Consider the following 22,320-nt stretch of genomic DNA (forward strand, 5'->3'; position numbering starts at 1 on the left):
GGGAGGTGGAGAGGGAGGGGGTATATCTCTGGAGGACTAATGTGGTGCTTAAACCCTACAGATCTTATACAAGAAGAAAGTTTTGTTTTAGAGACAGGCCAGTTGGGGAGAGTTTTTAGCCTAGGCTGCTTCTCTGCAGAGCAAGCCAGAGCTGGTTACAGTGCTCTGCCCTGCTGCACAAAGACCAGACCCATTTGCCTCTTGACTGCCATTTTTAGGGTATTTTTGAACATTTTAGGTTGTACTTCCCTTTACTATAAAAGGTGGACATTACCTGTTCTATATGATGGGATTACTTCTAAGATCAAGTAATAGGACCTATATGGTAGTTGTTTGGAAACTTATATCCTTTTTTTTTTTTTTTTTTTTTTTTTTGAAACTTATATCCTATACATATACAAGGTTTTGGGTTTTTTAAAAGATCTTATTTGTTTGAGAGAGAAAGAGAGAGCAGGAGGAGAAGGAGAGAGAGAATCTCAAGCAGACTCCCTGCTGAGCATGGGCCCCTTTTTCCCTGAGCCAAAACTAAGGGTCGGGCGTTATATCATCTGAGCCACCCAGGCCCCCCTACAAGTTGGTTTTTTTTTTATTAATGAATTTTGTATTACACTTTCCCATCAAATTCCCCCCTCACCAAACTCTCTCTATCCAGCCACACCTGCCCCCATGCAGGCATGGCGACAGAAATTGGAAACTGATCATTCTCTTACATATATTTCATGGTTCCCGATCAGAAAAAAAAAATTTAACATCAAATACAATTGGCTAGTGAAGCTCATCCATCCTTTATTGCTGGAGGGTCCTAGACCCAGAAGACAACTTTTGTGTGTTGCTTAAGGACAAATCACAGACACCTGCCAAAGTTAGAGATCAGGGCTTAGAAATTAAACATACCTTTAACATTCTTTCCTCGTAAATGAAGATTTACTGTGTCATTAAGCAAATATAACTTACTGTTCATTGAACATTTTTTTACATTAAAACATTAGCAGCATTTTCCTGTGTTTTTAATTAATAAAGGCATAGAAAATGCAGATTTTCTTCAAGTCCTACAGTAAGTCTTTAGAAGCTAGATTCTTCACCTCCAAATATTTTGTTTACTTTGTGGATTTAAATTACATGCTCTTGAATATCTCATTTTAAACTTCGGCAGTTGGCAGACAAGACTATGAATATGGTGGTTTGCTTCGGGAGCTTTTAAATCGTGAGTTGTAAGCACATGTTCAGCTTACTTAAATATCAGTTATTTTGGTCAATATGTGCATTAGAAAAAGATAAACTTGGTTTCTGCTTGCTCTTAGCTTGTATTACATTCATGTTTAAGTTATCTGCATTCATTAATTTATTACTTACAAATTACATCATAATAAGAGATGGGCAAGAAGATGACAAAGTAAGCAGGACTTGGTTTGGGATAAGGAATAGTTGTTCATGTTAAGATTACTTTGTTTTTTTTTTTTTTTAAGTTGAAAAACTGGAGGGGGCACCTGGGTGGCTCAGTGGTTGAGTGTCTGCCTTTGGCTCAGGTCATGATCCCAGGGTCCTGGGATCAAGTCCTGCATCGGGCTCCCCACAGGGAGCCTGCTTCTCCCTCTGCCTACGTCTCTGCCTCTCTCTGTGTCTCTCATAAATAAATAAATAAATAAATAAATAAATAAATAAATAAATAAATAAATAAATAAATAAATAAAATCTTAAAAAAAAAAAAAAACCCACAAACAACTGGAGGAGTTCTTTATGGAAATAATGATCAACATAGACCGTGTCAAGATAACATGTCTAAGCTATTCCGTATCTTTAACAGCTAACTTTGTCACAAACTTTTAAAAACTAAATATTAGCAGATGTTTGTCTATTTACCAGACTGTCTCTTTAGGACCTTGGCCCCAGCATTTATGAACTTTCACAATGAGGTAACAGTTTTCCCTTCTGTCTAATTACAGTACACGCCCTTCCCGAGTAAATCCTGTGTACTCTGATTGTATATTTGGACATGGAGGACAATGCTTGGCATTTGAGTTGTCTGCCTAACAACCAGTGATTTTGAAAGATTAATGCCATAATATGGACAGCATGAGAAAGACACAAGCGTTTAATCCTTTCTAATCATTAAAAGTTTTCCTTTCCTCCTGTTGCCTCCATGCTCCTAAATAAACTCTAGGGGCACCTCGGTGGCTCAGTCGGTGAAGCATCCAACTCTTGACTTCAGCTCAGGTCATGATCTCAGGGTCATGAGATCAAGCCCCACCTCAGTCTGTGTGCTGAGCATTGAGTCCGCTTGGGATTCTCTCTTTCTCTCTCCCTCTGCCTCTCCCTCTATTGCTCACATTCTCTCTCTCTCTCTCTCTCTCTCTCTCTCTCAAATAAATAAAGAAACTCTAAATACTGGTTGGTTTTGGAAAGGAGACATCAGTTGTGGAAGATATATTCATGTCTTTGTGGTGGCGAATGTTCATGTTTGGAGTTCTTCCTCAGTCATGTCTGCTTTAAGATGAAATCCTAACTCTGTAAACCTCTGTATGGCCTCTTGGCTCAGGCTTTTTAGAATCTGGTCTGTGCTCTGCCAAGGCGTGGTGGGTTCAGCCCTCGTGGCCCAAGGATATGGCATCCAACTGCAGCAGACAACTGAGTGGGATGTTGTTGGATTTGTGTTGATTCACAACTTCCTGAGAAACAAGTTAGGGTATTTGCCCTGTTGCGGATGTGGGGGTGGTGTCCTCCTTACGCTGCCAGGTCAGCACGTGGAAACAGGAAATAAGGCCACTCAACAGAGACCATCTCCACAGTGCCCTGGATCCAAGGACAAATCTGTACCCAGAAAATGTCACAACCCAAAGCCCCAGAAGGATCCCGAAGTTCACACCAGGGCTACTGTGGCGTGATGAAAAGCTTTGTTCTGGGAAGCTTGGCTTGGCAGAAGTGTTGGCCATGATGGATGTTTGCTGAATTCAGATGGGATGAGAAAGTGGCTCTGACCTAATTGAGCAGAAGAATGGGATCCAGAAGTAATTGCCGGTTCCGTGTGTGCAGACTGTCGTGTTTAGGATGCGGTTTCTGCCACTGCCCTCCTTTCCATTTGGGGGGTCACCCTTGAGAGTCTGCACCCTAAATTGGATGGTCTTGACAGTCAACTTCCAAAGAACATCTCGTTCTAAAAAAGCTAAATGAATTACTCTGAATTTACTGATCTTGATGACAGGATGATTTAAACATTTTTTTTTTCCTCTGCGTGCTTGCAGTACCTTAGTATGACTTTTGCGAAGGAGAGCCAGAAACGTTTTACGTGTCGTAGCCTCTGTGAAACACCTAAATTGAAATCCATAACTTAAAATCTTTTTGAGTCAAATGACTTGCATCAGTGTGTGTTGGTAGATGGCCAGCCCCGGCAAGAAATGTGCGGTCATAGTGCATATTAATGTGACACCCGTGATGCGTCTGTCTCTTTGCCACAGGACTGTGCTCTGTCCCTACAAGTTCCTTTGCAGGCTCATGTCCTCGCTGTCAGACTCTTCCTTCCTGATATTTTGGTACATTTTCCACTGAGAACCGCTGCCCAGGCCTCTCCTCTCCTGTCTGACGGGGTTGGTTCACATTCAAGTTCACTCTTCTTTCTGTTTCTGTTCCGCACCGTCCTGCACACACACAGGTGCACCAGCAAGCCTCTCTCTGTGATCTTGGGGACCCGCCTTCCACTGGAGGCTCCTCATTGTCCCTTCCACCTCTGGCCCCCCTTTCGTGGCAGTCCCTTTGCATGTTGTGTTAAGAGCCACCCTTCTACTGAAGTCTTCAGTGAATCTCTGCTGTTGAAAGTCTGTAATTTCTCACTCACCGCCCTGGTTCAGCTGACAGCTGTCAGGGTGTGGAAGGTAACCTAGAGCTTCATCTGGGGCCAGTACGGAGTCCTCTCTCACACCTCCCTGACGAGTCAGCAGCTCCTCTCGCTGCTTCAGTAAGCACTGTGATTGGGAATGCACTGTTTATTCATGCAGCTGAGACTTTCACAAAGTTCTTCCTCATGGCAAGTGCTAACTGTAACTAGTTCTGTACCCTCTGCTCTGGCTTAGCTTCAGCCAGAACAATCTTGAGTCATCTCCTGTTTTAAAACATAGACAGTAGGTAGGGATGCCAAGGTGGCTCAGCTGGTTATGCATCTGACTCTTGGTTTCAGCTCGGGTCATGATCTTGTGTGTCTGCTTGAAGATTTCTCCCTCTCCCTCTGCCCCTCCTCCCACTTGCATGCACACATTCATTCTCTCTCTCTCTCTCTCTCTCTCTCTCTCTCTCTCTCAAATAAATAAATTTTAAGACCCATAGATTGTATTATTCTTCAGGTATTATGCGGTCAGGAGATGATTGCCAAAGAGGAAGGGGCGTGGCATGACATTGTTGGAGTTCACATGGGGAAACAGCAGGTTGGTCAGGAGTCAAAGAGAGTGAGGGGAAATGTGGGCAAGAGCCTTCTTGTGGTTCTCTTGGGAAGGAATGAGTGGAGCAGAGTAAGCAGAAAAGGCAGGGCCAGGGGCACCTGGGTGGCTCAGTCAGTTAAGTATCTGCCTTTGGCTCAGGTCATGATCCTGGAGTCCTGGGATCAAGTCCCACATCCAACTCCCTGCTCATCCGGAAGTCTGCTTCTCCCTCTGATCTTCCCCCCTGCTCATGAGCTCTTTCTCACTCTCTATCTCTCTCAAATAAATAAAATCTTTTGAAAGAAAGAAAGAAAAGGCAGGGCCAGGATAGGCTAGTTTGAATAATTTCAGCAGACTCTGGTACAGGGGCTGTCCCTCATTGCCTGATATCTGGCCCTGGGGGCAGTAGGGGTGGGGATAGTGGCCTGAAATGTGAGAGGCCCATAAAGGAGGTGGCTGAGGTAGTGGATTCTAGATGGGTTTGTTTGCATATGCAGGCATGCTCACAAATGTAGTTTGCTCTCTCTATAGGAATTAGCCAGCCCTGGGACAGGTAGGTAGTCCCCACAGGAGGACAGCAAAACCTCATTTAAGATGTCAGAGTTCAAGGCACCTCCTCACCTTTACAGCCCCATCTCAGTTACAGGATAGCCTTGTAACCTGGACTGAGAAGCTCAATCTTCATCCGTAAAGTGAAGGGTTAAAAGTTCTAACAGAGCCAAGAGCCCTCTGTTTCTTCTTTGTGGGGATGAAGCCTCTGACACTCCCCACCACTTCTCCCCCATTCCAGGTGGTTTGCTTCAGATTCCCAGTGGGAGGGTGCACCAACTAGCACTCTCTCCCTGGCTAGTGGGCAGGAAAGGCCAGTTAGCAGCTGGCCACCTTGAAACTTCATTCTAACCTCTTTCGTAGGTGGACTTTCCTGCCTACAATTGTGTTCCTAACTCCTTTGGCCAAACAGGCGCTCTTGGGGGATGTGATCATTGGCCCTGCCTCTCCAATAACTTTTGAATTCTACATCTGAGCCAAGTGTTTTTTCAGTGAATATACACGTGTGACCCATTTGACAGGTGACATTTAATATTGCCTTTGTGAAGAAGAGCTAATAATAGCATCAACTTCCAAGTGTAAGACAAAATATGGCAGACCTTCTGTACTGAAGCTTGGAAAAATAAATCTCCCATTTTATGTTGCAGAATTATTAATCGAGTTGGCAGTGAAGAGGAGTGTGGAACTCTTATTTTTCAAGGCAAGAGCGGAAAATAAAATCCCTTTATTGACACTGATGCCAGTATATGAGCTATAAAGGCTAGAAAGTGAGATGTTAATCCATTTGGCACAAAGTAAGAACCATTCTATAAACCTTAAACCGTGTGGAAAATATTGTATATTGGTGCTGCTCACCACGGAAAAAAGATCACAAAGACCAGTACTTTGTTGTTCAGAATAGGCACGTTTTTTCCCCTCAGATGGAGCAGGAAATTTAAGTTGGTTGTGAAACGTTTTAAATTTCTCATATGACCCCAATAAATTGAATTTCATAAATATTGGTGTTAACCAGAACATTAATACGGTTCTAAAACATGTAGAAGTGAACACAGTTTACAGTGCTGTCTCATTAATACAGGATTTATTCAGACGTGTGAAAAGCGGAGATGGTATTTCACTAAGCAAATGTACATTTTCAAATGTTAAATGCATAGCAACTAATGAGCATAGGTTTTTAATCCCATTTATCATTATTGCTTGTGATGACCTAACTGGGGCTTTTCAACTCTTAAAGTTGAAAAGGGAACTAAAATGCTCAATACTTTATTTTTATTTTTTTCAATATTTTATTTATTTATTCATGAGAGACACAGAAAGAGAGGCAGAGACACAGGCAGAGGGAGAAGCAGGCTCCACACAGGGAGCCTGATGTGGGACTAGATCCCAGGACTCCAGGATCACGCCCTGGGCCAAAGGCGGCGCTAAACCACTGAGCCACCCAGGGATCCCCATGATCGGTGCTTTAAAAACAAACAGAACACACACTAATGCTTGGAGTGGAAAACCCATGGATTCTGCTGCTTCTCCCTGTGTTCCTGTGGGGGAGGCGGGGCCCATGTGGAACATCCTGGAGTTGAAGGGCCACATTAAACCAGTGGAGCAGGGTGACTAGCAGGGGGCTAGGTGTGATAGGAGGAGTGGGAGAGGTTAGAATTTGCCAAGAGAACAGGGTAAGCTGCGTCATCCCTGATAGAGAATTATTTAAGAATTTGAAGGTCGCCTGGGTGGCTGAGTCAGTTAGGTGTCCCACTCTTGGTTTCAGCTCAGGTCATGATCTTAGGGTCATGGGATGGGGTCCTGAGTCAGACTCCTTGCTCAGTGGAAAGCTGGCTTGAAACTCTTTCTCTCCTACTCCCTCTGCCCCTCCCTCTGCTCACATGCATGTGCTCTCTTTCTCTCTCTCTCTCTCTTTAAAAATAAATGAATAAATCTTAAAAAAAAAAAAAAAAAAAAGAGGGATCCCTGGGTGGCGCAGTGGTTTAGCGCCTGCCTTTGGCCCAGGGCGCGATCCTGGTGACCTGGGATCGAATCCCACGTTGGGCTCCCAGTGCATGGAGCCTGCTTCTCCCTCTGCCTGTGTCTCTGCCTCTCTCTCTCTCTCTGTATGACTATCATAAATAAATAAAAATTAAAAAAAAGAAAAAAAAAGAAAAAAAAGAATGTGAAACTTCACTGGTGAAAAAGAACCTTCATAAGCCAAAAGGTGTTCATTCCCCCAAACTTGGGACTGTCTTATCTCTTGTTTTTTCCTGAGTCTCCCAGGACTCTCACCCACTCCTTTCCTGCCTCAGTGCCTTCATAAATCCAGGACTCCCCTGGGTTCCTAACAGGCTGTCCAGAACCATGAAGGGTCTGTATTTCACCCTACCTGTTGTAAGAAGAGCCACCCATGGCCTGATAGACTCAGGCATAAGACACAACACTTGTGGGTCAGAGATGAAGGACTAGTTATCCCTCACAGCAGTAGCAACAGCTAGAATATTGATGTTCTTGCCCCGATTTCCTGAACCCCCTTTCCCAAAGAGCTGGAAGATACCTGCACACTCAGTGGGTTGCATTACAGAAGCTAAGGGAACTGCAAAGGCCATGCCTGTCCTTCGTGGACAGGGAGACACATCTATCTTGCATGGCTGTTCTCTAAACATCCTTGAAGACATAGTCTAGGACGAAGAGTAATCTGTGCCTTACAACATGTTCAGAAATATGAGAGACCCAGGTGGAGCTCTCTCCTAGCAGAGGCAGCTCCTTGTGTCCTTGGGACTTGTCGGGGTGAGTGTGAAATGAAGGAAGAATCTTCCATGAACCTTTTCAGGAAGTATTTCATAAACTTTCTAAAGGTCCTTGGTGATCCTCATGTAAGAATCAGATGTTGGAAAACAATTATAGAAATGGCTAGGCTGGGTGGCTCAGTGGTTGAGCATCTGCCTTTAAAAAAAAAAAAAAGATTTTATTTATTTATTCATGAGAGACACAGAGAGAGAGGCAGAGACACAGGCAGAGGGAGAAGCAGGCTCCACACAGGGAGCCGGACGTGGGACTCGATCCCGGGTCTCCAGGTTCACACCTGGGCTGAAGGCAGGCGCTAAACCACTGAGCCACCCGGGCTGCCCAAGCGTCTGCCTTTGGCTCAAGTTGTGATCCTGGGATCGAGTCCCACATCAGGCTCCCCATAGGGAGCCTGCTTCACTCTCTGCCTGTGTCTCGGCCTCTCTTTCTGCGTCTCTCATGAATAAATAAAATTTTAAAAAATATTTTAAAAAGAGAAATGGCTAACAGTTATTAAACCCTCATCAGGTGCTGCTATATTATATATACTAAGCACTTTTACTACATCGCTGTAGCTCTATGAGATGATCATGGGGTGCAATGTTACCTCCTTTTTTACAGAGTAGAAAACTAATTAAGAGCATTAAGGAATCAGTGGGGAGATGAGACTCAAATACAGGTTGTCAGAGTCCTCCAGCCCCATGCTCAGAAAAGCACACTATCTTCCTTTTCTGATTACTCTTTCATTGAGAAGCTTTTGGAGGTGGAGGGAGAGGAAGCCCTGAGGTCTTGTTTCACGGGGGAAGTTAGAGGAATGCAGGTGAGGAGGTGAGGAATTAGCTCGCGCTGGCAGACACTTCCAGAACATCATTGCTGGTCCTTCAGCAAATCCTAGGAGGTCTTCAAGGCAGTCGGTATCCATGTTTTGTGGATGAAGACATGGAAGCTCAAGGAGGCTGTGAGCTTGACCGGGACTACATAGCTCCTGAGTGAGGAGGAGCCGGAAGCCAACTGTGCACGCTGTGGCCATGAAACACGCCTTCTGTATACACTTGGCAGTATTCGTGGACGTTCACATCAAGGACCTCAAAGTGCCCTAAGATAGCTAAGCTTCTTTCTGAAACAGAAAGGAACATTTTAATAATACGTTCACTGTAGCTTTTCACTATCTCCATTCCCTTGGAAAGATAAGCACATATGGGTGATTTAATCACTGCATTGACTAAACCAGCTGCTCCTAGGACCTTTATCTTTCTTTCATAGAAGTCCAAGTGCCAGAGAGCCTTGCACACTTGGGTTATTCACAGCCTTCCAGCAGGCCACTTCAGCTCGTGTTTTTGCCCCTTCTGTCAATTCTAAAAGTAATTAATGAATCCGCTTCTTCACTACTAGCTCCCACTTAGCACTTTCTGTTTTCTTCCTAGAGAGAGAAACGACTTGCTAAAAAAACGAAAAGAAAAGAAAAAACGAAAAATAAAACCTACACTTCTTAATAATAAACATCTGTAGGCTTCTTTATTCAAAATAGTCATGTCATGTTGCTCTTGACCTAGACAAAAACTATGAAAAGTGTGTATCCATAGATATAAGGAGATCTGGAAACACACGTGCATGCCCCCCCCCCCTCCACACACACACAGTTTTTCCTCCACCAAGTTCCCTTGGCAACCATCCACTAGCATCTTCCAGCAGATCTTTAAAGCTTGGCGAAGGTGTGTGTGTTAATTTTATTGACATGCTTAATATTGCTCATTACCTTCACAGTTCCCAGATTCTTCCAAACTCTCCTGAGGGAACCTTGTGCCTTGGTGAAAATTTTAAAACACCAACAGAACAGAAGCCTTTTAAAGTGGTTCCTTCCAGTGATTTCCTTAAAAACACTGGATTCTCTGGCCACTGTAGTGTTACATTGTCATAATTCTCTCTTTCAGTGTGGAAGGATGCTCTGTGAGCTCATACATGTATTTACCATATTGACATTGCCATGTTAGAGTCATCATGTACTTTGCCATATCTGACTAAAATGAGTATGTTGTTGGGTTTTTATATACACATTGATTTCTATGGAAAAGGTCTCTAGAGTTGGAGACACGGCTTTTTAAAAAGCTGTATTTAGCACCAGCTTGATGTCCAGTAACTATTTCAGTTCTTCTGTCTTCTGAACAGCTGGAGCATCTTTCACTTTAAACTGGTTTGAACTTTTTGGAGAAGTTTTCCCCAAGGTAACTAATCGTACCTTCACATAGTACTTTAAAGCTCCATCTGAGTGATTCCTGTTACCATGTAAAAGGATTGGGATTATGTCAATTCAGTTTATTGTCAGATCACTTTTATGGTGGGATCGATCATAGGAACATTCTGAAATCATTTTGCTTGAGAATACTTGGTTATTCCTGTAAGTTGTTGAGTTGAATCAGATCAATCCAGTAACAGTTTCAAGATTACCCTGAGATATTTACCGAAATAACCCCTTGATCAGTCTCAAGAATGTAGTCACTTTATAGTTGCTTTTATAGCATAAAACCCATATGGGACCAGCCCCAGAAAGCTTCATTTTGTACCAGGTGCAGCAACAGAGAATGACTTCTGCCGTTTAACTTATTTGTAAATGGCAAGACTTAACAGGATCCTTATCCAGTACGCTTCAGTAGATGGTTGGTATTCGAGTATTATATTTTTCTATTTCCATTATAGAGTGTTTCGGGTAGGAGGGAAAAAGCCATCCTGTTGCTGTAAAAAATAGAAAGTCAGTATCATACATGTTATACATGTATAGCTCATGTATTCTCTCTATCGGCTTTTTTAATAGCTGTGTTTTTGTGAATGTTTATTGTGTATTTCAACATTCTTGGCAACTTGGTGATGATGGGTAGAAAGTTGTTAATGGGATAATCATTGGTTTGACTCTCATGCGTATTTCTTATGGGAGGGGGGGGATCCCACTGATTTATGGCCCAGAGATACCCTGGCAGCCTTGCCAAGATGGAAGTAATATAGAGAGAGGGACAGTTAGATGGGGCATGGGAATGGAGGTGGGTGGGTGAGAGAATGTGTTGTATGTAGACAGAGTCTGTTGAGTCTGTGATGAGAAATAAGCTCAAAACACATGCCGTGCAGAGGTGAGTAGCCAGCAGAAGCCACTCGTGTAAACAGCACTCAGTGGATGCCTGCACAGATCTCTCATAATCCCAACAGAAGCTGTAACTGTGAGTCTACCGTGGAGCAGCCTTTTCATGAAGTTCCGAGCACGAGTTACTTGCCAGAGATTGTAAAACACAAAAAGGCACAAAATGGGATTCTAACTTCCCAAGGGGGGGCTGCAGCAGCAAATTTATCTCTTACATACTTTTTCAAGTAAATAGAAATTCAAACGGAAATACACAAATCATATTCCTCTGCTGATAATTTGCAGGGATTTTCCTCCCAAAATGAGGGAGGAATTCTGCAGCAGATATTGTGAGCACAGTGTCAGGGCAGCTCCTGATTCAATCGAGAGTAAAAGGTGTCTTAAGTACAGAATGACACTGCCAAGACCAAGAGGGAGGGAGGGACCAGGAGGGACCAGCAGATTTGTCCCTCTGAAGCATGCCTGCATTGTCCTTCTCTTCTGAGGACAGATTGGAAGTGTTGGCCTTTGCAGAAGAATGACATACTGAATATTACTTTAAAAAAAAAGATTTTATTTATTTATTCATGATAGAGAGAGGGAGAGAGAGAGAGAGGTAGAGACACAGGCAGAGGGAGAAGCAGGCTCCATGCCGGGAGCCCGATGCGGGACTCGATCCCAGGACTCCAGGATCGCACCCTGGGCTGAAGGCAGGCTCTAAACCACTGAGCCATCCAGGGATCCCCTGAATATTACTTTTATAATCAAACACTCACAAGGTTTGCCAAATGCTTTAAGTGCAGCTAAAATTGGAATAAGGGAATCCTAGGATATACAATTACAGCAGATTTTTATTGACTTGTATATTATATGTACTGTATATATGTATTATATGCTATATATTATGTAACATACATCTTAATATATAGCATGTTATTTATCTGTAATGTATATTTTAACAATTATATATCACTAATATAGTATATGTTAATAGATCATGCAAGATATTTTATACAATATATATTATATATAGGTCTCAAAAGATACATGTATAGATAATTTGCTTGAAAGACATGATTCATTAAATTTTGAGAGCAAATAAAATTGAATGATCAGGTGCATATGTGCTATGCAAAACTGGAGAAAATACAAGAAAACTCTAGTACAAAGTGCATTCTAATTTTGCCAGATTGCAAAGTAAAATAAACCTTTCCTATTTATAAAAGAAATAAAGTAGATGGAAAGTTTCCTCTTCGCATATCGGGCATCCTAGGATGTGCCTATAATTGCTGCATAATTGCTCACAGGGAAGTCCTGTGAGTCTCCTGACACTGTAAAAACGCCAGCACCAAGTCACACGGGGCAAAGTCTCTTAGAGCAAAGGTCTGGTAACGTTTTAAAGATAAGTTCCCATTTGGAAAATGTTTTTTTAAATGATTGCGTAATTTTTTATTGTTTTAGGTAAGACATGAAAAGCCGGCACAACTGCCCTGAATTTGGGTTAAATCTAACTAATCATAGTGCTGGCGGCTAAAGACAGAGGTCCTTTTCCACCAGTTGGCCTGGGGTGAGGCAACCACAAGGGTTCCAGGCAACTTGGGACAGAAGCCTTTGCTGAGTCTGCTGGTGGAAAAGGACCTCCTCTCTGCGAGGCCACTGTGGCCAACCTGGCAAGTGCGGCATTCCCACTCCGGTGGGTTGCTGTGGAGACCAACCCAGCCCTAAAAAGCAAAAGGAAAGAAAAAATGAAAATCCCAAAATAAAGGCTAATTTCAGAGGATATAAAAGGGCAATGAAAAACAGCCAGAGGGAGCCAGAAACTTCACAGAAACAAAAACAAAACCAAACAAAAAAAAGATGGGAGTGCACAAACTTCATTTTCCCTTCCAGATGAATCTGGAGTTTGTGAGGCTACGTTGATCTGAAAGGCGAGAAGCTTCGGCTGTTCAAGAGCAGGTGAAAGTTGTCGCCTAGCTCCGTCCCCAGCAAAAACAGCAAAGAACTTCACCATCCGATCTGGAGTCTGGAGTCTTGCGTGTTAGCAGGTCAACGGAACAGAGAGCTTGAGGTGTTGGTCTTGGAGTTCGGATGAGAGATTATAAAATGATGCATCCCATCACTTGTTGGAAAATAATAGGGTATGAAGTGTTTGAAGAAGAAGGGGGAGAAGGAAAAACAAGACCCCTCAGTGTTTGCGGGCAGTGTGTTAAAATTGCGCTGAGGGCGCCTGGGTGGCTCAGTGGGTTGGGTGTCTGCCTTCAGCTCAGGTCATGACCCCGGGGTCCTGGGATTGAGCCCCCTGCCAGGCTCCCTGCTCAGTAAGGAGCCTGCCTATACCACTGCCGTGCACACACACCCCTAGCTCTCTCTCACTCACTTTCTCTATCTCAGATAAATAAATAAAATCTTTGGGAAGAAAAAAACTGATTGGATTCCCTTCCGTGTATCTGAAAAGTGTGTACCATCTTCCCTGCCTCTTGCCCCTACCATTATCTTTGCTCAACTTGCTGCTTAACTGGTAGCTTCTCGAAGCCAACAATTTGAAACAGCCTGGTTGCATTGAGTTCTAAATCTGTGGCAGAAGAAAGGAAATGACTAAAAGATAATGTTTCATTTTCTACCCACAAAGCAGATGTTCTTTGTACTACTTCAAATGGACTCACTGGTGCCCACAGAGCCAAACTCTGTGTTTGCCAAGAGCAAAAGAACCCTGAATCATGGTGGAAGGATTCCTGAGTAGTTGTTGCTTCCTTCTTGATTCTCTCACTGGCTGATGAAACTTTGAGAAGAATGCTCCAGAGGCAGTGGCTAAATTCCTGATCCTGAATAATTCTCTGAGTAAGAGTGTGTAGCAAGAAGAGACCTAAGCACACATTCCAGGGGTCCACCCACCTGAGCAGACAGGATTGGAACTCAGGATGGATATTATGTTAGTCAGGGTTCTCCAGGGAGACAGAAGCAATAGGATGTATGTTTGTGTAGAACGAGATTTATCATACAGAATTGACTCATGTGATTATGGAGGCCGACAGGTCCCAAGATCTGCAGCATGATTCATCAAGCTGGAGACCCAGAAGACCCGATGGTGTGGTTTCCATGCAAAGTCTGGCAGACCTGAGACCGCGACAGAGCCCGTATTTCAGCTCAAGTCAGAAAGCAGGAAAAGCCAATGTGCCAGTTCAAAGGCTGACAGGCAGGAGGAATTTCAGGGAGGGTCAGCCTTTTTGTTCTATCCAGGCCTTCAACTGATTGGGTGAGGCCCACTCACATTAAGGAAAACAATCTGTTTTACTCAGTCTCATTTATTTTTTTTAAAGATTTTATTTATTTATTCATGAGAGACAGAGAGAGTGAGAGAGGCAGAGACACAGGCAGAGGGAGAAGCAGGCTCCATGCAGAGAGCCTGATGTGGGACTCGATCTCCGGGATCACACCCTGGGCTGCAGGTGGAGCTAAACCACTGCGCCACCGGGGCTGCCCTATTCAGTCTCATTTAAATGTTAATCTCATCCAGAAGCACCCCAGAATAACAATGACCACATATCAGGGCACCCTGTGGCCCAGTGATGTAGACACATAAAATTAACTATCATGCATACTGAGAAGTTAGGCCAGAGCTTGGGAGGAGACCCTGGTGGGTGCAGCTTCAAGGAGATGGTCCTCAGCCATATGGTGTCCTGCTAGGATAGTACAGAAGCTGAGGTGTGCAGACACCACTACCCGCTCTGGCTAGTTTAACTAGATATATATCATTAAAGCTTTTAGTTAGGCTACCTGGGTGGCTCAGTCAGTTAAGCGTCTGCCTTCAGCTCAGGTCATGATCCCAGGGTCCTGGGATTGAGTTTCACATTGGGCTCCCCACTCCGTGGGTAGTCTGCTTCTCCCTCTGCCTGCCACTCCCCCTGCTTGTGCTTTCTCTCTCTCTCTCTCCCTGTCAAATAAATAAAAATAAAATAAAATAAATAAAATAAAGCTTTTAGGTAGCTCACAGAAGTTCGGGGAGGATGAGGCTCACAGCCAGAACCATGCCCAGAACTTGCCCATATGGCAAGACTGAGCCAGGGCCACCTCGTCTCCCTCCTGCACTGAGGCAGGGCGGCGGCTTGCGCTGCTGGCCCCAAACCAGGTGCATCCTGCTTTGGTCAGAAAAAGCACCTGCTTTTTTATGTTGCTGCTTTCTAAATCAAAACCCAGCATGAGGACTTCAGATTAGCGGAGTCCAAGTCCATCCTCCATCCCTCCTCCTTAGCTACCTAGGAGGCTGGCAAACGGATGTTTCTGGCATCTGCCTGAGGCCGAATGCATGATGTGGGAACAGAGTCAAGAAGGGAAGGCTGTTCAGGAGATGCGGGTCACCTTCCCACACTTATCCTTCCTTCCAGCCTCCCTTCAACTCTTAGCTCTTCCAGAAGCATCCCACACTGAACTCCATAAACCATAATCATTGGGCCAGTATTCATGCAGGATTTGCCTGTAAAACCAATGCCTGGTCCAGGTCACAGTATGCTCAAGGGCACCCCATTTGTTTTAGTTTATTTATTTGTTTTAGTTAGTTAGTTTGTTTGTTTATTTATTTATTTATTTATTTATTTATTTATTTATTTATTTGATAGAGCACACAAGCAAGGGGAGTGGCAGGCAGGGAGAGAGGGAGAAGCAGGCTCTCTGCTGAGCAGGGCTCCATCCCAGGACCCTGGGATCATGACCTTAGCCAAAGGCAGGTGCTTAATCCACTGAGCCACTCAGGCACCCTGGCCACCCCCTTTGTAAGTCTTCTCCTGTCACCCCTACATCACCTCTACATCTACAGAGCTTTGAGGTCTTTTTCCTTGGTTTTTGTTTGTAACCTCCAGACCTCATTAGTCTCATCTTTGCCATATTTTTGCTCTGTCTTACCCGGTTTCATCCTTTTTGTTCTCTGTAGCGAAAACCCCTAAACTTCTCAAAAACAGGGGCTGTATCCTTTTTCTTCTTTTTTATCTCCCACAGAACCTAATGTCATGCTAAGCATACAGTAAATATTTTCTGATTATTACAGTTCATTAGCTATCTGAATCAGTGCTTTTCAAATGAATTTCAGTAGTGTCTATTGAAAATCATAATGAATAGGAAATTAATGGAACAACAACAACAACAACAAAATCACACGAAGGATATTTAGGCTATGCACCAGATGATATCTAGAAATGCCTGTTAGTTTTAGTGACTCATTCAGCATACATATTGAGTGCCTACTATGTGCCAGACGTTATTCTGTGAGCTTAGAATATATGAATGAAAAAGAAAAAAAAAGAAACACATAATAGCTCTCTCGAAGCTTACATTCTGGAAGAACCAGACAGTTAATAAACATGTAAGTTATAAACACGTTAGGATTGATAAGTGGAGACACTCAGGTGGTTCGGTCAGTTAAACACCTGCCTTTGGTTCGGGTCATGACTTCAGGGTCCTGGGATGGAGCCCTGCTCAGCGGGGAGCTTCTCCCTCTCTGTCTGCCCCTCCCCTTGCTTGTGCACTCGCATGCGTTTGCACTCTCTCTCTGTGTCAAATAAATAAACCCTTTAAAAAAAAGAGAGAATTGACAAGTGTTATGCATAAAAGAAGAAGCAGAGCAGAATAGTATCAGATGCACAGGGTGGAGTTGGGATTGGCATTTTAGATAGGACAGTCAAAATTGTGAAAAAAAATTTGGTTTTAGATAAGCAGAGAAAACTGAATTTTTGCTGGATATGAGATAATACAAAGAGGTTTCCATGAATTGGGTATGATAATGGCATTTTGATTATTTTATTTTTAAAGATTTTATTTATTCATTCACGAGAGACACACACACACAGAGAGGCAGACACACAGGGAGAGAGAGGCAGGCTTCATGCAGGCAGCCTGATGTGGGACTCGATCCTGGGACTCCAGGATAACGCCCTGGGCTGAAAGCAGACGCTAATCACTGAGCCACCCAGGTGTCCCATTTTGGTTATTTTTAGTTTTAATCTTTTGTTTTGGGGGTTTTCTTAGAGAGGGAACAGGGAAGGGGAAGAGGGGGAAAGAGAATCTTAAGGAGGCTCCATGCTTATCCCCCAACTTGGGGCTCGATCCCACCACCCTGAGATCGTGACCTCAGCCAAAATCAAGAGCCAGATACTTAACCGACTAAGCCACCCAGGAGCCCCAAGTCTTTATCTGTTGTAAACGGAAATATTAATGGGGAAGTAATGTGACCTAATATCATTGTCTGGGATTTGCCTCAGAATGTTCCAGCAAAAAAGTGAAAAGGAAGGAAAAGTTGAATCGGGAGAATAGATGAAAGAAGAATGGTAGAAAGTTGGTATTTGAAACTTGAGTAGTACAGAGGGTTTCCTCATACTATTCTTCCTATTTGTATAGACGTTTTAAAATTTCCAAGATAAAAGCTATATAAGACTGATAAATCATTGAACTCTACCTCTGAAACTAATAGTTGATGTTAATTGAATTTAAATTTTAAAAATAAAATTTAAAAAATTTTAGGGCAGCCCAGGTGGCTCAGCGGTTTAGCACCGCCTTCATCCCAGGGCATGATCCTGGAGACCAGGTATCAAGTCCTGTGTCGGGCTCCCTGCTTGGAGATTGCTTCTCCCTCTGCCTGTGTCTCTGTGCCTGCCTCTGTGTGTGTGTGTGTGTGTGTGTGTGTGTATGTGTCTCATGAATAAGTACATAAGATCTTAAAAAAAAAAGTTAAAAAAAAATTTTAAACAGAAAAAAGAACTGGTGGGCATTCAGGAGGTGACCTTTTTATTTAGAAAAAGAGTGAGGGAGTAGAGGGAGGGGCGGGGGGGGGGGGAGAGAGAAAGAGAGAATCTCTGCTGAGCACAGAGGGCTGAGCTGAGCACTCAGGGCTCAATCCCATGACCTTGAGATCATGACCTGAGCCCAAACCAAGAATCAGATGCTTCACCAACTCAGCCACCCAGGTGCCCCAGGAGGTGACATTTAAGCAGATGAGGAGGAGAAAGATGCATGGAAGAATGTTAGGGAAAAGCGTGCCATGCAAAGAAAGTTCGGCACAAAGCATGTTCCCAGAACCCTGGCCTCCTTCTTACTCCTCGATTGGGGGATGGTGTGGGGGACGAGGGCTGGCAGATACTTGGGGGGTGGAATAGAGAACACAGAGCCTTGTAAGTCACTGTCAGGATTTCAAGTGCAGGTCAAACCCATGAGGGCTGCTAAGGAGCTGCTTCAGAGTCGTGCTCAGATGTATTTTCTTCATCGAACAATTTGGGCACCTGCGTTTCTTTGCTCAGATCCTGAGATGGAGTTTGTAGTTAGTGATCAGTGCTATCCAATAGAATTTTCTGCAATGCTGGTGTCCAATGTGGGAACTACACCCCTAGCCACAGATGCTCGTGGAGTACTTGAAATGTGCCTAGCGAGATCCAGGAGCTCAATTTCTGATTTAATTTTATTTTGATTAATTTAAACTTAAATTTCAATGCCCACATATGGCTGGTAGACCCTGAATCGGAAAGTGCAGTATTAGGATGGTTGGTTGCACTCGTGCATTTCTCTCCACGCTGACTTTTATTCATTTCCAGCATCCCAGTGATTCTCACCTCAGGACATTTGCACCTCTGCCTGGTTGGTTCCTGGGTGTCCTTCAGGCCTGAGCTTACACAACACCTGCCTTCCCTGACTGCCCTGTTGGGGGTAGGCTCCCCCTCATCATGGTATCCTGTGGTTCCCAGTTCATAATTACACTTGGTATTTATTTAATGTCTAAAGCCAAAAGTTCCTCAAGGTCAGGGGTTTGATCGTCTTGTCTACCCGCGTCGTGGGCCTGCTGTAAACACTGAAGTGAAAACAGAAGCAGTTTCAGTGTTGTGTACAGCTTTGGGGATGGACATAAGGGGCCTTTAACCCAGTTTGGGGAGGGGTTGGTGAGTCAGGAGCAGCTTCTCAAACCTTAGGTAGAACTTTTAAAGAATGAGTAGGAATGAGGAACATGAAAGTAACATTGTAGAAAGGCCTTTCCTACAAAGATGAGAAGCAGCAGGAAGGAGAGCACAGGGGATGGCATCTGCGGGCCTGTGGACAATATGTGGGAATCAGGGGTCCTGACCGTGGAGGCCCTCAGGTGCCTTGAAATGTATCCTGTAGGTCGGGGGCTGGCAGATTCATTTTAAGAACCAGAAGTAAATAATAGCTCAGGCTTTGCAAACCATGAGGTCAAAACTTCTGAGCTCTGCCACTGAAACGCAAGAACAGCCTTAGACAATATGCAAATGGCCGTGGCTGTGTTCCAATAAAACTTTATTTATGGACACAGATTCACATTCTAGATAATCTTGGTATGACATGAACTATCCTTTTGATTTTTTTTTCCCCCAACCATTTGAAAGGGTAGAAACCATTCTTAGCTCATGGACCATTCAAAAACAAGCCGCTGGCCCCATTTGTCACCTGGCCATGTTTAGGGGAGGTCAGCTAGCTCCCTCTGGCTTCAGTGTGATCTCAGAGGCAGGTGTGAAGGCAGTGGTGGTTTCTGTGAAGAGGCCAGGCAGCAGGCTGGGCGAGTGATGGCAAGGTCTGAAACAGGACGGCGTTAACAAGGATGGGAAAGAAGGACCTGCCTTGTGACATATATCCTGCAGTCAAAATCAGTAGGACTCAGTGATGGGTGTGCAGGGTAAGGAGTCCAGAACGGTGCCCCAGCTGAGCAGGACCCACCAGCTCTCACTGACCAACGGCAATACGGAGTGCATCTTAATGTGTGTTTAGGTTTGGACCATTTATAGGGTCTTCCTTTATTTTTTAAAGATTTTATTTATTTATGAGAGAGAGAGAGAGAAGCAGAAACATGGGTAGAGGGAGAATCAAGCTCCAGCAGGTAGCCTGATGTGGGACTCGATCCCGGATCCCCAGGATCACTCCCTGGGCTGAAGGCAGCGCTAAACCGCTGAGCTACCCGGGCTGCCCTATAGGGTCTTCCTTTAAACTGCAAAATTCAGAGTAGTTTCAGTAAATAGAGCCTAACCTAGTCCTAGGATTACTCTCCTGGGGAGACCAATTTTGTTTGCTGTTGAATGGATAACCTAGTTCTAGATGTTACTCTAGGAAAATGATATCCCAGCAGGCTGTGATAATCACCTAACCGTGCTGACATTTCCCCCCATCCTATCATACCGAAAGAAGTAGCTAAACGATCTCTTTCAAAGTATGTAATTGCAGAACGTCAAGTCGGTTTCTGGTGTTAGAAGAAATCCCAATAGTAGAATCTAGGACGTTGATTTTTAGTAAAAACTCCTTTCGCTGTTGGTTCAGGAAAGCTTTAGCTTTTTCGAAATCTTAGCTGCTCTTGCGAAGCAGCAAACAAGAGAGAGCAGGAACCTCGTAATCCCAATTATTAATAAATGTTTCATCATCATAAAATTACATAAATTATCACTGCAGCCCTACAAAGCTACCTTCCCACTTGCCCTGTTCTGGGGGATTTCTGCTGTGTGAGTATTAATGAAAGCAGAGTTAATTTACGTTATAATTTCACCTGCCACCTGGGAGCACAAAGACACAAAGTTAAATAAGAAAACTCGTGTGTGGCGTACATCCTGCGAATCTGCGTCAAGGTAACTGATGAGATTCGAGATTAACTCAGTGTGTTTTGTAACGTCATATCCTTGCTTTTCATGATGCTGGTTTTATCTCTCTCTGGACATTAGTTTTCTCTCTGAATCAAGTAGCCATGTTCAGCTTCTCTAGCATGTGTTTCTCTAGGAGGTTTGGAGAGATTTGTTTGGTGCACATCTTTAACACCTAGGTCTAGGATTCTTCAGCTGCTCTTTATGGTTTTCTAGTCAAGAACTAAATTAAGCCACTCAGTGAAAAAAAAAAAGGGTGATTGACTAAGTGAAATTTGCAATATTTAGAAGGTTTAGTATCATAAGGTCAGTGACCAAGGCAGCGGTCCTTGAACCAAAAGACAATCTTCTCACTGTGATTGCAAAGGGCCTGGGGTATAAAGTCATTACTTACTTCAGTTATTACTGAAGAAGGATGCCTCCATCCCTGCACTTTGCTTTATCCCTCTCTCCCCTCTGGCACCCTTCTCTGCACCCCATCCAGGCCCCCCCACCCCGGATGCTATGCTGAGTGCTTTCAAGCACAGTGATTGGACTAACGTAATGGTAACCGCTGTGTTTATGCTCACCTGTGAGGCATGACGCTGAATGTTTCCATCCTCTGCTGAGCTAGGTGGTGGTGTCCCCTCCACTTTATAGAGGAGGAAACAGCCCAGGTGAGGGTAAGTGCCTTGCCCCAAGCTCCATGGCTAGAACTGGGTGGAGCTCAGATTCAAACCCAGTGGGAGCTTCCACAGAGCTCTGGAGCTTGTGCCCCAGGCCAGTTCCCAGGGGACCAGCTCTGCCGAGCCTCCCTCCCCCTCCGTGTCCGGCACTCCGCTGGGCCAGACTGCAGTGGTTCTGCAAACATGAGCCTCCCTCCCTGGTCACCTGGAGAGTCTTTGCTTGTCCTCACCCCCTCATCTTTATCCAAAGGCATCAATAGGGCTTTCAGATCTGACACAGCTCAGGATGTATGGCAAGGAATGCCTTAGGAGTGGACCAGTGGACCTATGACACCTGAACAAAAACGGGTTTATCGGAGCAGGGAACACTTCTGATTGTTCTGGAGTGCCATGCTGGCATCTTGTAATCGACATCCACCATGGTGCTAGAGTCTGGTCCCCCTCATCTCTTCCTGGGTGATTACCGAAGCCTCTTAACTGGATGCTCAAGTCTCCTGTCTTGCCTCTTCCCCACAGCCAGGTGTTTCTATAACACGTTTGACTGCCATTCCCTTGTTTAAAATCTTTGTGCCTCTCCATTGCTCTTGGGATCAAGAATGATCCTTTTAGGTCCCTTCTAAAGCCCTGAGTGGTCTGGCCCCTACTCACCTCTGCAGACTCGTCTCGCACTGGACCTCATGCCCCTCACACTGTCTGTTCTCCTTCAGAATCTGTTTGTTTTTCTCTAAGAAGCATGTTTTTTCCTTGCCTCTGAGCCTTTGCATATGCTGTTCCATCAGTGCCCGCTTCGTGCCTGCACCGCACATCCCCCAGCAGATTTCCTTCACTGCTGTGGTTCACACAACTACAGTCCCAGCCACAGAGTAGCAGCTCAGTAAAACATCTCCAGCATGAATAGATGAAAACTATCCATTGCATCTTAGGTTTTTAACGTGACTTTTGATCTGTATGTCTCCTCGATTCGTAATCTGGGTTTGCCAATATTACTCTACTTCATCTCTCTTTTCAAATGTTTACTTTTTATTTTTTTCCTTCTTGTAAGCTTCTCTCTTCCCACTCTTCAGGTCCTCCTTTTTAAAGACATTTTGGACTGCTTTTTGGGCTGGTCTTCGTGATAACCAGCACGGATATCCTAGGTAGCTCTCGTCCACACTCAGCAGGTCTTCGGAGACTCTGGATGCACTTCTTTGAGCCTGCTCCTTCTGTAGTATCGCAGG

At 44.2% G+C, this 22,320-nt stretch overlaps 1 protein-coding gene across 3 annotated transcripts in view; it reads left to right on the forward strand.

The window, feature by feature from the left end:
* FAM171A1 (family with sequence similarity 171 member A1) overlaps positions 1–22,320 on the forward strand; it is a 131,230-nt gene that overhangs the window by 49,421 nt on the left and 59,489 nt on the right. The window lies entirely within an intron of this gene.

Source organism: Canis lupus, chromosome 2, assembly GCF_003254725.2.
Source record: "Canis lupus dingo isolate Sandy chromosome 2, ASM325472v2, whole genome shotgun sequence".
Classification (NCBI taxonomy): domain Eukaryota; kingdom Metazoa; phylum Chordata; class Mammalia; order Carnivora; family Canidae; genus Canis; species Canis lupus.